This window comes from Pituophis catenifer, unplaced genomic scaffold, assembly GCF_029215685.1.
Source record: "Pituophis catenifer annectens isolate HBS135680 unplaced genomic scaffold, rPitCat1.0.hap2 SCAF_4, whole genome shotgun sequence".
Classification (NCBI taxonomy): domain Eukaryota; kingdom Metazoa; phylum Chordata; class Lepidosauria; order Squamata; family Colubridae; genus Pituophis; species Pituophis catenifer.
Genome location: NW_027256884.1, coordinates 63,838,746 through 63,855,100, shown reverse-complemented (window position 1 = coordinate 63,855,100; position 16,355 = coordinate 63,838,746). Strand labels below are relative to the sequence as shown.

The window sequence follows — 16,355 nt, the reverse complement described above, 5'->3', positions numbered from 1 at the left end:
GGTATTTTGCAACTGTTGTATCCACTTCTTAAGGGAGGGTATTGTGAGTTCTTCTGCTGGTAGCTCTGGCATGGGGTTGAAGTCCTGGCCAGTGGCTACTTTGAAGGGGGTGAACCCTGTGCTGGAATGGACTGCATTGTTGTAGGCCACCTCTGCAAATGGCAATAGGTCAGTCCAATCATCCTGCTGATAATTGATGAAGCATCTGAGGTATTGTTCTAGAATCAAGTTTGAACATTCCATCCCACCTTTAGTTTGAGGATGGTGACTTGAATTCAGTCCCTGATCAGTTCCGATGAGGGCTAGGAATGCTCTCCAGAATTTTGAAGTGAATTGGACCCCCCTGTCAGAGAAGATTCTTTAAGGGGCCCCATGTAGGCAATATATGTTGTGTAAAAACATCTTTGCTAGGGCCTTAGTTGTGGGGATTTTCTGGCATGGGATGAAAAGGACCTGTTTGGAGAACAGGTTTGTAACCACCCAAATGACAGTGTTTCCTGCACTCTCAAGTAATTCAACAATAAAATCCATTTTGATCTTCTCCAGGGTGCTGAAGGTTCAGCAACCCTCTGCAAAAAGCCAGGTGATTTTCCCTGCCGCCTTTTTGCTGCCATGCAGACAGGACAGCTTGCCACATAGCTCTCAATGTCCTTCTTGAGAGATGGCCACCAAAACTGCCTCTTTATCAGGTGTAGCATTTTCACAAATCCGAAGTGGCCAGCCAGGTTTGTGTCGTGGCAAGATTGCATGAGCTTGAGCCTTTGGCTTTCCGGGACATATAGCTTCCTCCCCCATCCATGGTAAGCCCTCTTTCATTAGACAAGAGTTCTTATGGTTCTGGAACCACTCATCATTCATGAGGGCCTGCTTAAATGCTTGGGTAGTGGCATTGTCTGTTTGGAGGTCTCCCTTCGCCTGTGCTCTGGTCATCACTCTAGTGACTAGTGGGATGCTGGGAGCAGCAGCTTGACTATTTCTGGCCTATTGCTATTGTACTGTGGCAGTCAGGACAGAGCATCAGCCAGAAAGTTCTTTCCCCCGGGAGGTATCTGGGGGTGAAATTGAAGCATTGGAAGTATTGGACCCAGTGTACTTCCTTAGGGGATAATTTCCATGGGGTTTTGAGGGCTTCCAGGTTTTTATGATCTGTCCAAACCTGGAAAGGGATTTTCCACCCTTCCAAGAAATGGTGCCAAGTTAGATAGCCAACGGATAGCGTAAGCATCCTTTCCCCCAAACCGCCCACCATTGCTATGTGTCTGTCAGTTTCTTTGAAGTGTGAGCGCATGGCTGTAACTTCCACTGCACATTTTCCTGGAGCAGAAGAGCGCCGACTGCTACATCATTGGCTTCTGCTTGGATCGTAAAAGGTTGTTGTGGGTCCAGGTGATTTAATACCAGCTCAGTGGAAAAAAGCCTTTTTAGCTTTTCAAATGCCACTTGGCATTCCATCGTCCACTTTAAGGGCTGCTCCGGCCTGGGTTTGTCCCCCCATTTTTGTCTTCGGTAAATTGGTGATGGGGAGAGCAATTTGGGCAAATGCTGGGATAAACTGTCTGTAGAAATTGGTGAAACATAGAAAACTCTGTAGCTGCCACTGTGTGTGGTGGAGCCCAGTCGAGTATGACTCGAACTTTTTCTGGGTCCATTTCCACCCCTTCATAGGAGATGCAATAGCACAGATAGTCTATTTTTTGTTGATGAAATTCACACTTTGACAGTTTAGCAGAGAACTTTGCTGCGTGGAGTTTGTTTAAGACTGCTCAGACTAATTTTATGTGCTCCTCTTTTGTTTCAGTGTAGATCATCAAGGTAAACCAAAACCCCTTATAGAGGTGCTCATGCAACACCTCATTGATTAATTGCATGAAGACAGCTGGGGCCTCTTGTAGCCCAAAGGGCAGCACATTAAACTGGAAGTATCCCAGCAGGCCATTGAATGCAGTTTTCCACTTGTCCCCTTTCTTGATTCTAACATGGTAATAAGCCTCATGCAGGTGTAACTTGGAAAAAAATCTTCCCTTTTGACAGGTGGGCTAATATGTCCTTCATGAGGGGAAGAGGGTATACACTTTCCATGCACATGGCATTAAGACCCCTATAATCCATGCATAAGCAAAGAGACCCATCTTTCTTTTCCTGGAAAAGAACAGGGGCTGCCACTTTCAGTCTGGCTGATTGAATGAACCTTGAGCTAGATTTTTGTCTATAAAGGTGCATAACTCTTATAACTCTCTGGGGGTCATGGAATACATCTTAGGCTTTGGTAGCTTAGCCCCAGGAAGGATTTCAGTAGCATAGTCTGTGGGCCAGTGGGGAGGCAGCTTGTTTGAACTCTCTTCGCTGAAAACCTCAGCTACATCCCTGTATTCTTGGGGGATGCCTTGTGGCAGCTTGGGTTTCATAGTGGCTGCAGTTTCCCTTCTTGATCCACCTCCCTGCTCTTCATCAAATTTGTCTGGTGCTGTCACCCCCATGGGAATCTTAAGGTCCTCTCTTTCCAGTCTACTTGGGGGTTCCAGCACTTCAGCCACGTGAGACCCAGGACCATGGCCACTCCATCCGGGTGCCACAATAAATACTAAAGTCCCGTTGTGATCTCCCATGGTTAATTCCAAGGGCTCAGTGGCAAAGGAGGCTGGCTCACCCCCCCCACACACACACACAATTGATCTATCCAGCTGGCAAAAGATAATTGGGTTTTCTAATCTCTTCAGGTGAATCCTCAGTGTCCCCACTAGGGTTGGACTCACTAGGCATCTGGTGTACCCCGAGTCTAGCAGAGTTGTTAATTTTACTCTCTTCCCCAAACTGGGGGTCTCTCCCTCCCCCATTTTTTGCCCCCCCCCCGGACTGTTGCCTGCCTGGTTCAGCCTGTTTGTTTTACTCATCTTCAGTTGTCTGTTGGGACTTTTGTCATCTCCCCTATTTGAACTGCTATCTGCCTCCTGGCTCCTCTCACACCGTAAAGTGTTACATCTTATCTTTTCACCCCTATTACTGCCTTATTGGTCTCGTTGTATTGGACAGAGTTATGGAGTTACAGACTGATGAACTATGAATCCTGGTGGACTGCTGCTGCATCATGTTCCTAGGAACTGCTCTATGACTCCGCCGGTGGATGTTCCCCACCTAGTCACCGTGAGAGGGTGGCTGCGGCTGGTTCCACGGGACTCATTCATTGCAGCCTTGGATTCTCCATCGCTGTGAGAGAGCGGTGGTTATGCCGGCCTGGGTTGACTCCTATTTTACCATCATTATCCCTCTTGTTTTTCATCTCGGTTTCCTGTTGCTATTTTCCATCCACTTCTCATATTTATTATGGCTTACACTTCGGCGACCCTCCTTGCTCTGCGAGATGCCCCCCTCTCGCAGGCATGGCCTTCGAATTTATCGAAGGCCTACCTCAAGGACGGGTTTTGGAACCCCGAGTGGTGGCATGCTTCTAAGCGTGGTTTGAGGGGTTTTTTAATTAATGTTTTTAATCAAATTTTAAGGGGACCCGGGAGGCGGGTGGTAAGGGTTGAGCCGGGGGCGGCTCCTACGGTTCAGCAATTGGGCCTGTCGGATGGTTGTGGGGGGAGGGAGGGAGGAGGAGGGAACAAAGAGGCTCAGCGGAGAGAGGGTCTTCCAATCCTTGTGACAGTTGGGAGACGCAGAGGTCGGGAGAGGGGGGGGCTAGGAGGGCGCCGCCGCTTCGTTCAAGCGGTGGTGCCCTCCTGCCCCCTCAGCTCATCCTGCTCCCCCGACGGCGACAGAGTGCGGAGCCCTGGACTCCGACTGGTGTACTTAAATGCCAGGTCCGTGGTGAACAAGACACTCCTCGTCCGAGATCTTATAGACGAGGAGGACGCGGACCTGGCTTGTATCACTGAGACCTGGCTGGGGCCAGAGGGCGGTGTCCCTCTCGTGGATTTGTGTCCCCCAGGTTTCCGGATACTACACCAGCCACGACTCCAGGGGAGGGGCGGAGGAGTGGCGGTAGTTATTAAGGAAAGTCTTAGGCCTAGGGAGGTCACTGTTCCTCAGGTTGGCGGGTGTGAATCCCTCCTTTTGAGATGGGACCCTGGAGTTCAGTCTGGGCTGTTGATCATGTACCTCTCCCCCAGCTGCGTGGCCTCAGCCCTGCCCGCACTACTAGATGTCTTAGCCGAATTGACGGTGGAACTCCCCAACCTTTTGGTTGTGGGAGATTTCAATCTGCCATCGGCCGGTGAGTCATCTGAGTTGGTGCGGGAGTTCATGACCTCCATGACGGCCATGGACCTGACTCAGATTGTACAGGGCCCAACTCATATTGGAGGACACACACTCGACCTTATTTTTCTCTCTGGACAGTGGATAAATGATCGTGGGGAGGGGACTCTATCTATTGACCCTCTGTCATGGACCGATCATTCCCTCCTTAGACTCGACTTTTCCTCCGCCACCCCCCGTCGCAGGGGTGTGGAACCAGTAAGATGGTTCCGCCCCAGGCGCCTGATGGAACCCGAAAGTTTCCTGATGGAGCTTGGGTCATTTCCCGCCTCCTTAGCCCACGATTCATCTGAGTCCCTTGTCGCGGCCTGGGAACAGGCTGCGGTGGGGGCCTTGGATCGAATCGCGCCTTTGCGGCCTCTGATCCGACGCAGATCCCGGGCGGCTCCTTGGTTTACCGTGGAGCTCAGGGAAATGAAGCGTCGGAAAAGACGCCTGGAGGGTGGTTGGAGATCCTCCCGATCCGAGTCCGACCGAACACAACTAAGAACCCATATTAGGTCTTATCTTGTGGCGATGGAAGTGGCGAAACGTAACTATTTCGCCACTCTCATTGCATCTGCAGAAAATCGCCCAGCAGCCCTGTTTAGAGTGACCCGCTCCCTCCTTAATCAGGGAGTGAGGGAGGACCCCTTACAGGGCCGTGCTGAGGATTTTGCACAGTTTCTGCAAGATAAAATCACTCAGATTCGGACCGGGTTGGACTCCGACTGGACAGAGTCCGTTGAGGTGACAGGGCCTAGTCTCGGTGGAGTCATCTGGGTTGAGTTTGAGCCTGTTTCATTGGATGACGTGGACAGGATTATGGGTAGGTTGGGGTCTTCCACATGTTTACTGGACCCTTGTCCCTCCTGGCTTGTTTCGGCAGCCCGGGAGGTGACTGGAGACTGGATCCAGGCTATTGTCAACGCTTCACTAAAGGAAGGGGTCTTTCCCACTGCGCTTAAAGAGGCGGTGGTTCGACCCCTCCTTAAGAAGCCTAACCTGGATCCTGACGTACTTAACAACTACCGTCCAGTCTCCAACCTTCGCTTTTTAGCTAAGGTTGTTGAGTCCGTGGTGGCACAGCAATTCCCTCAATTCCTGGAGGAAACTGACTACCTGGATCCTTACCAATCTGGTTTCAGGCGTGGCCACAGCACGGAAACGGCATTGGTCGCCCTAGTAAATGATCTCTGGCGGGCCAGGGATGGGGGTTGCTCCTCCATCCTGGTCCTTCTTGACCTCTCAGCGGCATTCGATACCATCGACCATGGTATCCTGCTGCAGCGGCTCAGGGGGATAGGGTTAGGAGGCACTGTTTTACAGTGGTTCTCCTCCTATCTCTCGGGCCGTCTACAGTCTGTTTGGGCGGGGGGTCAGGGATCCTCCCAGAGGCCTCTCACTTGTGGGGTGCCTCAGGGATCGGTTCTCTCCCCTCTGCTCTTTAATATCTATATGAAACCGCTGGGTGAGATCATCCGTGGTTTTGGGGTGAGGTATCATCAATATGCTGATGATACCCAGCTTTACATCTCCACCCCTGACCACCCTAGGGATGCCCTTTCCGTGATGTCCCACTGCCTGGAAGCGGTGCGGGTTTGGATGGGGAAGAACAGGCTTAGACTCAACCCTTCCAAGACTGAGTGGCTGTGGATGCCGGCATCCCGGGATCTGGAGGTTCCATCCTTAATGATCGGAGGTGAAACCCTTGCTCCCTCCGACAGGGTCCGCAACTTGGGTGTCCTCCTGGATTCTCGGCTGTCTTTAGATGACCATCTGACGGCCGTAACCAGGGGGGCCTTCGCACAGGTCCATCTTGTGCGCCAGTTGCGCCCGTTCCTAGACCGGGATGCCCTCGCCACGGTCACTCACGCCCTTGTTACCTCTAGGTTGGACTACTGTAACACCCTCTACATGGGGCTGCCCTTGGGATGTGTCCGGAGGCTTCAGCTAGTCCAAAATGCAGCCGCGCGGGTAGTTACGGGGGCGTCTAGATACTCCCGTGTAACACCTCTCCTGCGTGAGCTGCACTGGCTACCGGTGGCACTCCGGATACATTTCAAGGTGCTGGTGCTCACCTATAAAGCCCTTCATGGCTTAGGCCCGGGGTACTTGCAGGACCATCTCCAGCCGTTCTCCCATCGTCCTGTGCGCTCTCACAGAGTCGGCCTCCTCAGGGTGCCGTCGGCCAAACAATGTCGGCTGACGACCCCCAGGGGGAGGGCGTTCTCTGTGGGAGCCCCGACCCTCTGGAATGGATTGCCCACTGAGCTCAGGACAGCCCCCGACCTTCTTTCCTTCCGTCGCGAGCTGAAGACGTGGCTCTTCCGCCAATTAAACTGATCCGGTTGGGGGTACACTGGTATAATTTTAAATCGTTTTTAATTGGGTTACTGATTTTAATTTGGTATTGTATTGTGATTTGTATTGAAGTTGTCATTGTGTAAGCCGCCTTGAGTCCCTAGGGAGAAAGGCGGCATATAAATCGCAATAAATAAATAAATAAATAAATAAATAGGGTTAAAGTGACTGGCTCAATCAGCTCACTTACCAAGGGATCATCTTCGAGATCACTCTCGGACAGCCTAGGCTCTTCCTCAGAGTTCCCACCCTTGATTTTGGGTACAGGCAGAACTCTACAACCTTGCCACTCTTCAACAAGGTTTCCTTTGCTCTTGGGATGGTTTTAGTTGGCTTCCCAGTCATGGGGTGGTCACTTTTCCTCACTGGGGTCTTAGAATAGTACTTGGCCACTCGGTGCCCTTCCTTCCTGTACTTGAAGTAGGTGGTCAAGCATGGTGCATATGCTTGCAGCTTGGCTGGCTCCCATTTCCTCTCAGGTGGGGACCTCTTCCAGGCTGTGCTGGATCGGTAGTAGTTTCTTGCCTGGTCAATTTCTGCTTCCTCTGCTAAGGTATACCAGTCATGGAGGCAGTTCGGGGCTCCCTAGGCAATGCAGGCATGGTATAGGTCATTATTCACCCCATCTTTAAAACAGCTCACCAGGATGTCCTCTGGCCAGTCCATACAGCAGGCCACGTCATAGAACACCTCCGTATATTCAGCCACTGGCCAGCAGCCCTGCCTCAAAGTTTTAATAAGCTTATTAAATAAGTTTAATAAACTTAAGTTTAAGCCCAAGACTTTGCGGCCCACCAATGGGTCCTCAAATCTGAGATGGAGAGCCATCATGAAGGGGTCAAAGCTTCAGAGTTCTGGGGCTTTGGCATTGTGGAGGGTCACCATCTGCAGCTGCTCCTTCTAGTGCCAGGGTGATGACTGGAACCTGGGATCCCTGGGTCAAGAAGTTTCGTCTCTACTCCTGCATTAAGGTGAGGATGTGGACCAGGAAAAATCCCAATTACTGGGATTACTGCACGCACACTCACACCAAGCTTCTGTACATGCGCGAGCGAAGCGAGCGTTCACGCATGATCCTGTTGTGAACTGGTAGTAAAGGTAAGTAGAACCCACCCCTGATCCACAGTCATGAAAACTGTAAAGAAGACAATTCCAATGACAGCTTCCCCAGCAGGGCAGAAGTTAATAACAGACATGTCAATTAGCAAAAAACCAGGATCAGCATTAACCTTACAAAATATGTAAACTACATTGAATATGATTCAGGAGGTTATGATGAAAATGCAGGAATCAATAAACAATAATCACGAAGAAATGAAAGGTGAAATGTGTGAAGTAAAAGGAGATATAAAGAAATTAGACTATAGAATGGGAAAGATTCAAGAAACAATAGCCAAAAACAAGCAAAAGATAAAAATAGTAGAGGCAAGAACAGAACGAACTGAAAAGAAATTGGAAGCAGTGGAGGAGAGGTTGACAGCAGCGAATAGAGATCTAGAAGAGATGATAATCCATCTAGAATTAGAGAGATCTGCCTTCTATTTAAGATACCAAAATATAACAGAGAATAAAGAAGAGGACCTCCACAATGATGGAATTGCTAGCAGAGTTGCTGCAAAGGGACAAGCATGAACTATGAAACAATATTGATGAAGCATATTGAGTACATACCAACTACACGCGACGACACAGATTACCCTGTGAAATCCATGTAAGGTTTGTGAAAAAATCAGTGTGAAACTAAATTTACAAAAGAACAAGAGATCAACTGACCTATAAAGGAAAGGAAATTATAATACTCAAACAACTACCAAAAAGAATTCGAGATCAACAAAGGAGTTACCAATTTCTCTCCTCGCAACAGTAAAACATAAAATAATGTTCCGCTGGTTAATACCCAAAGGCATGTTAATATCCTGGCAGGATAAGAAAGTAAGAGTGGATACTGTAGATAAAGCCCAGGAATTCTACGAGCAATGCTTAGGGGAAGAACTAGACAGCAGATAGGAGTTAGAAACAAAGAGTCAAGAGGAGCAACAGATGGAGGAAAATGAACCAGATCAAAAATTGAGAGACATAGAAAATCAGGAAAGAGAAGGAGCGAGGACAAGACATCAAAGGGAAATAAAACCAAGGAGAGGAACAAGAGTGACAAATGAGTAACAAAATGGAGGAGGAGGTGAATTTAATATCAGTTAATATAAATGGACTAAATTCACCTATAAAAAGAAGACAGACAATCACCAAACTTCAAAAATTAAATATGGACATCATATGCCTATAAGAGGTGCATATACAAAAAGAAAAAAGTGGTATTTTGTAAAGCCCCAAATTATGGAAATTGTATTTAGCATTGGCTGAATCTAAGAAAAGGGGAATCGCAGTATATATAAAGGAATGATTAAAGCCCAAACAAGTATACACAGATAAAGAGGGAAGAACATTATTGATAGAAGTCCTTATAAAACAAAAAAGAATATTAATTGCAGTTATCTATGCACCAAATACAAATCAGAAAGAGTATTATAGTAAACTACACAAACAATTAGTAGAACTAGAATTGGATAATATTTGCATATTAGGAGATTTTAATACAGTGATAGATCCAAGGAAAGATTATAAAACAGGAAAGAAAAAATCATGAAAGGAGAACATTACCAACTGCATTCTTTGAAATGGTCCAAGAATTAAATTTAAAAGATGTATGGAGAGAAATCAACCTGCAAAAGAATTAATATACCACAATTGGTGGTCCAGGATTGACGTGGTGTGGATGGACCCAGAAACAGCAAAAGAAATAGTAGAAATAGAAATTGCAACTAATACCTGGGCGGATCAAATCCGTTAATCCGTTAATAATTAAATGGAAAGGAGAAGTAAGGAGGAAAGGGAGACGGACCATGAACCAGAGGGTGGTGAAAGAAACAAACTACATCCAATATGTAAAAAAAGAATTAGTGCTTTTCTTAAAGAAAAATTGGAACAAACAAACGACCACCCAAAATCTATGGGATACAATGAAAGCCTTTTTGAGGGGTATATCTATAGCGTATTCAATATGAAGAAACAGAAATAAAAAGAAACAATACACAGAGCTCCAGGGGAAACTGGAAAAATTAGAACCAAAACTACAGAAAGAACCCCAAAATCAGGAAATCAAAGAAGAAAAAGAAATAATTAAACATAAATTACACCTAATTACGCAGGAAGAAGTGGCTCAAAAAATTAGATCAATTAGACAAAACTATTTTGAAAATGCTAATAAACCGGGAAGATGGTTAGCCTACAAATTAAAAAAAGAAAAGAAATTAATACAGCAACTAGAAGATTAAGAAGGGACAATACACTTCCAGAAAGAAAGAGAAAACCATAACAGTAAGCTATTTCCAAACTCTGTATAGCCAAGAAAAAATAGAAGAGAAGGATATCAAGAGATACCTACAAGAAAGGAATCTTCCAATCCTACCAGATTTAACAAAAGAAGTATTGAATGAGAGGATAACGATGCTAGAACTGAAGAGGGCAATCCAAAAACAAAAAAATAACAAAACCCCAGGCTGGATGGAATTCCAGCAGAATTCTACAAGGAATTTCAAAGACTGTTAGAAAATTTACTATTAGAAACATACAATGAAGTATTAAAACATGCTAAAATACCAAAATCCTGGACAGAGGCTTTAATAACACTCATTCCCAAAAGCAATACTGAAAAACAGAAGATCCAAAATTACAGGCCAATCTCGCTGTTAAATGCTGATTATAAGATATTTATGGCTATAATAGCAGACAGAATTAAAAATATATTAAACAAAATCATACACCAAGACCAAAACGGATTTCTGCCCAACAGACACATAAAAAATAACATAAGAACCATTATGAATGTATTAGAATACTATGAGGCTCACCCAAAAGAAACAGGCAACTTTGATATTCCTGGATGCACAGAGAGCTTTTGATAACCAAAATTGTGACTTTATGATAAATCAACTAATAGCAATGAACTTTGGAGAAAACTTTACTGAAATGATCAAAGCAATATATTCCAACCAGAGAGCAAAAATAATATTAAATGGTGAACAAATAGAAAGTTTCAATATAGCTAAAGGAGTAAGACAGGGATGCCCTTTATCTCTTCTGTTATTCATTCTCTCAGTGGAAACATTAATGTCACAAATTAGAGATAATTTGGAAATAAAGGGATTAAAAATTAAATCACAGGAACATAAAGTCCAGGCATTTGCAGATAATTTGGCATTTATTATTGAGGAACCTTTAAAATCTGGACAACTATTACTACAAGATATAAACCAATTTGGCAAAGTGGCAGGGCTCAAAATAAATTAAGAGACTAAAATATTGTAATCGCACGACACCTCAGATGTTAACTGAGATTTGATGTTTTCTTTTTAAAAAACTTTTTTAAAAATCAATAAAGTATTATTAAAAAAAAAGAGAGACTAAAATATTGACTAAAAATCTAATGAATAGACAGAATGAAGAACTAGAGGAGAAATTGGGAATCATAAGAGTTAAAAAAATTAAATACTTAGGAATATGGCTATAGGCAAAGTGCACCACAATTAAAAAAGACAATTATAATACACTCCTACAACAAATACAAAAAGATTTAGAAAATTGGATTAAATTACAAATATTGTTAATTGGCAGAATTTCAACAATTAAAATGAATATATTACCCAAATTATTTTATCTTTTTCAAACAGTACCGATAAAACTAGAAAAAAAAAACTTTTTTGAACAATTAAATAAAATGACATCAAAATTCATTTGGTCAGGGAAAAAAACACATATCAAATTTAAACTATTACAAGATAGTAGAAATAGGGGTGGTTTTGGTCTCCCAGATTGGGAGCTCTATTATCAGGTGGCAGCTTTGACATGGCTCAAAGATTGGATCCAATTAAAAAACAAACAAATATTAACGATAGAAGGCCATGATCTTAAACTTGGCTGGCACGGCTTCCTCTGGGAGGGAAAGAATAAACACCACTCATATTTCCAGAGACACATATTAAGAGATGCTCTACTAAAAGTCTGGGGAAAAATAAAAAAGAATCAATATAGGAAAGTCCCAATTTGGTTATCAATGATGGAAGCAATGATACACCCAAACACCATGGATTTTAGCAAAATGGTGAGTTATGCAGAATTACTGGACGAAAAAGGAGAATTAAAATCAGTTCAAGATTTGAAAATGCAAGGACTAAATTTGGAATAGTGGCCTTATCTACAAATTAAAACTAGATTTAAAAAAGACCAGGAACAAACAATTTGAAATGGACAAATTATTTATTTATTTATTCAATTTATATACCGCCCTTCTCCTAGTGGACTCAGGGCGGTGCACAGCCAGAACTAAAATACATAACAATACAAAATTTAAAATTAATTAAAAGAATTATATACTTTGGCCCGAATTAAAACAATGCGAATTAAAACCCATTAACAGATTAAAACTAAAACAATTAATAACAATTAAAAACTAAAAATTGCTATTAGGATCGGGAGGGGGGGAATGATTACAAAAATTTACAATTTTCTTTTAAGATATAGAATGGAAGAGGAAATAGTAAAAGAAACTATGATTAGTTAGGCTAGAAATTTTGGACATAATATAGAATTAGAAAAATGGGATACATTATGGGAAAGATATTACAAATTTACATTGGCAGTAGCATACAAAGAAAATCTTTACAAAATGTTTTATAGATGGTATTTGGCTCCAGTGAGATTGGCCAAAATATTTCCAAATGTATCACCCAAATGTTGGAGATGTGGCCATTAGGAACATACTACCACATGTGGTGGATGTGCCCCAATGTAAAAAAAAAATTGGTGTAAAATTAAAAGATGGTTGGAAGAAATTACCAGAGCTGTTCCTATTAGTAATAATAGATCCAAAAATAGAGAAAAATTTGCAATATATAATACTGCATATATTAACAGCAGCTAGGATTACCCTTGCACAATGGTGGAAACAGATTAACATACCATCAGAGGAAATAGTGATTAGAAAAATTCTTGAATGAGCAGAAATGGATAAAATGACTATGGAAATAAAGGAAAGAGAAGATTCGGATTACTATAAAGTGTGGAATAAAATGCACGAGTGGCTTGAAAACAGAAACCAAAATAAGAAATAGGAAATTTAATTTAATATCGATTAAATAAAAACCAAGAGCTACTAACTATTGTTACTATTAAATCACTGACTATGTAAATAAGTATAATATAAATATATGTATCTAGTGTGGTTATTTATCAAAGTTGTTATAAAAGAGAGATAAAGTAGAAGAGTTGAATATAAAAGCAGAATATACATGCCGATGCAGAAGGCTGTAAAAATATATATTGTTATGTTTGCCTTATTGATTACTGTGTTTTTGTCCTTTTTTTTCCTGTTTTTAAAGGTAAAAATGCTTAATAAAAACTATTTAAAAAAAAAGAAAGAAAGAAAGAATGCAGAACTCTTGAAACAGGCATTATTTCAAAAGGAAACTTTTATTGAGGGAAAGTGATAGCAAGGAAAGCAAGGCAGGATCTGAAGTTCCCGATCAAAAACCTGCTAGATTAAATGTTGCAGAAAACCCCTCACATATGTCCAGTCCGAGCTGAGACAATTCACAGATGCAAAGTTGTTATGAGAACTCAATGAGAAAGGTGATAAGAAGTTGTTCTCAGGCACCACTTTGCCCGTCTCTTCGGAGCTGAGACAAAACAGATGGCTCCAAGCAATTCCCTCCCCCTCCCTTTCCCAAGCAGGTCCATCAAAGTGACAGGATATCCAGAAATAGGAATGGGGTTGTAAAAGAGTATCCAGGGGCCCCTTTCCATCAGAATGGCAGTGTCCTGATAGGGATCTATGGGAACTGGCACCTGGTTTAATAACTGTACTGTAGGCCAGTGATGGTTAACTTTTTTGGTGCTGAGTGCCTAAAGCACGTGCGCACACGCATAGATGCACACATGTGTGCCACAATCCCCAAAGTGCAATGTGAGCGGCCCCTGCGCATGCACCCCGCACATTCCCTGCGCATGCGCCCCCGCACATGCACCCCAGGCCCCATTTTGATCTTTTCAGTTTCTATCCCTATCGAGTCCTAGCTTTCTCCTGCCTTCCGTGCCTCCTCCGATCTTTGCAGTTTCTCCCCCCCATCGCGTCCTAGCTTTCTCCTGCCTTCCTGCCTTCCGTGCCTCCTCCGATCTTTGCAGTTTCTCCCCCAGTCACGTCCTAGCTTTCTCCTGCCTTCCGTGCCTCCTCCAATCTTTGCAGTTTCTACCCCCATTACATCCTAGCTTTCTCTTGCCTTCCTGCCATGGAGAGGCATCTGCAAAGGGTGGAACCTGCAGAGATCAGGGAAGGCCCACCCCCATGCATGCGTGGCAGAGACCCAAAGACCAACTGGCTGACGGGAGGTGTGCGCATGTGCGGTGGAGCTGGGCTGAGGTGATGGCTGGGGTGCCCGCAGAAAGGGCTCTGTGTGCCACCTGTGGCATGTGTGACATAGGTTCGCCATCATGGGACTAGGCCCTTTTGGATGAAAATGATTTTCTGGATTCATTTCAAGGCATTGCAGTGAAATAGAAACATATTGAAAAAAAGACGTCAGGCCCAAGTCCAGAAATGACATCCAATCAAGTTCAAACCTTTATTTCCTTATAGCTAATGGATTGAATATTACCAAACTAATGCTACAACTTTTTAAACGTATCCTAAGGTATGACTATCCTGAACCTCTTCTCCCTCTTCTCATCCAGCTCAGAACTGTGCAGTCTCTTAACCTGGGCCTCTCTCTGGGAAAGCTCTGAGTTGCCAAAATTCTCTCCCACGGCTCCTAAAGGTGCACATCAGGGGTGAAATGCTCCCGGTTCAGACCGGATCACCCGATCCGGTAGCAATGACAGCAGGTGGTTTGGAGAACCGATAGCAAAAATCCCTGCCCCCCCCCATGCCCAGCTGAGCTGCGCAATCATCAGAGGCTTTTTTTTTAATTTTTAAAAGCAATTTTTCTTTGGCTAAAAAAATGCTTTTAAAAGTAAAAAAAAAAGCCTCTGATGATCAGGCAAGTCAGCTGGGATCGTCAGAGCCTTTGAAAAGCATTTTTGTAACAACCTCTTCGGCCAAAGAGGTTGTGGAAAAAATGCTTTTAAAAGTAAAAAAAAAAGTTGGCCACGCCCACCCAGTTACATTACTCCACAACCAAGCCATGCCCACAGAACCGGTAGTAGCAAATTTTACATTTCACCACTGGTGCACATTCTATCACACAAGGAGAGTAGGACCATGTTGGTCCTCCTGGAAACTTTCAGTATCTCCACCATGATATTCTCCTGTCAGAATCACTGTGGTGATTCTACTCCTTAGAGGGTGGCTTTTTTCAGAAGATGCTGGGGGATTTGGCAATTGGTTAGGTCTGAGTCGTATTTTACCACATATGCTTTTTAACATCTACTGTATATGAAACCATTGGAAGAGATCATCTAGAGATTACAGATTATGGAAGGGACCTTGTAGGTCATCTAGTCCAACTCCCCTGCCAAGCAGGAGACCATATTCCATTTCTGACAAATGGCAGTCCAATCTCTTTTTGAAAGCCTCCAGTGATGAAGCTCCCACAACTTCCAAAGGCAAGCTGTTCTATTGGTTGATTGTTCTCAGTGTCAGAAAATTTCTCCTTATTTCTAGGTTGAATCTCTCCTTGATCAGTTTCCCTTTATTATTCCTTGTCTGGCCTTCAGGTGTCTTGGAAAATACCTTGACCCTTTCCTCTCTGTGGCAGCCCCTCAAATATTGGAACACTGCTATCATGTCTCCCCTGGTCCTTCTCTTCACTAGACTAGCCATGACCAGTTCCTGCAACCGTTCTTCATATGTGTAGTCTCCAGTGCCCTAATCATCCTGGTTACTCTTCCCTGCACTTTTTCTAGAGTCTCAACGTCTTTTTTATAATGTGGTGACCAAAGCTGGATGCAGTATTCTAGGTGTGGTCCAGTGGTGGGATTCAGCCAGTTCGCACCACGTCGGGAGCACCGGTTGTTAACTTTCTGAGCAGTTTGGCAAACTGGTTGTTGAAAGAAATTATTAGGGCAGAGAACTGGTTGTTAAATTACTTGAATCCCACCACTGGTATGGTCTTACTAAGGTTTTATAGAGTGGCATTAGTACGTGTCTTGATCTTGATTGTATCCCTCAGTTTATGCAATTTAGGATTGCATTGGCTTTTTTGGCTGCCGCTGCACACTCCTGGCTGATATTTAAATGGTTGTCCACTAAGACTCCCAGATATGGGCTGAGAAGCCATCAAAATGCATTTGGGCAGGTGAGTGACTTGATCTAGAGTAGTCCATAGTAACCCTAGTGGAGTAGGTTTGCAGTTGGGGGTATTCCAAATTCTATTATTATCCCTAGAGAGCCATGTGGCCTCAGTGACATAGAATGCCTTTCATCTGCTTTGGTTGATTTACCAACAGTGACGTATCTGGCCAGAGACAGTCTTGCAACAGTTATTCAAATTTTGAAAATTTCCCAGTTGATTATTTCAGTGTGTTGTATGTGGGACTGCCTTTGCAAATTGCCTGGAAAATTCAATTATTGAAAATAGTGTCTGGATGTCTTCCTGATAGGAACATATTATGTCTGTACTTTGCCATCTCTACTGGCTGTTAATCCAATTCACAGCTCAGGTTTTCAAATATAAAGCCCCAAACAGCTTAGGACCAGGTTACCTGAT

General features: G+C 43.8%; 1 protein-coding gene across 7 annotated transcripts in view; it reads left to right on the top strand.

Moving 5' to 3' along the window:
• The window catches only part of DMD (dystrophin), a 2,096,968-nt gene that overhangs the window by 964,339 nt on the left and 1,116,274 nt on the right, over window positions 1-16,355 (top strand). The gene's annotated exons all lie outside the window — the stretch shown is intronic.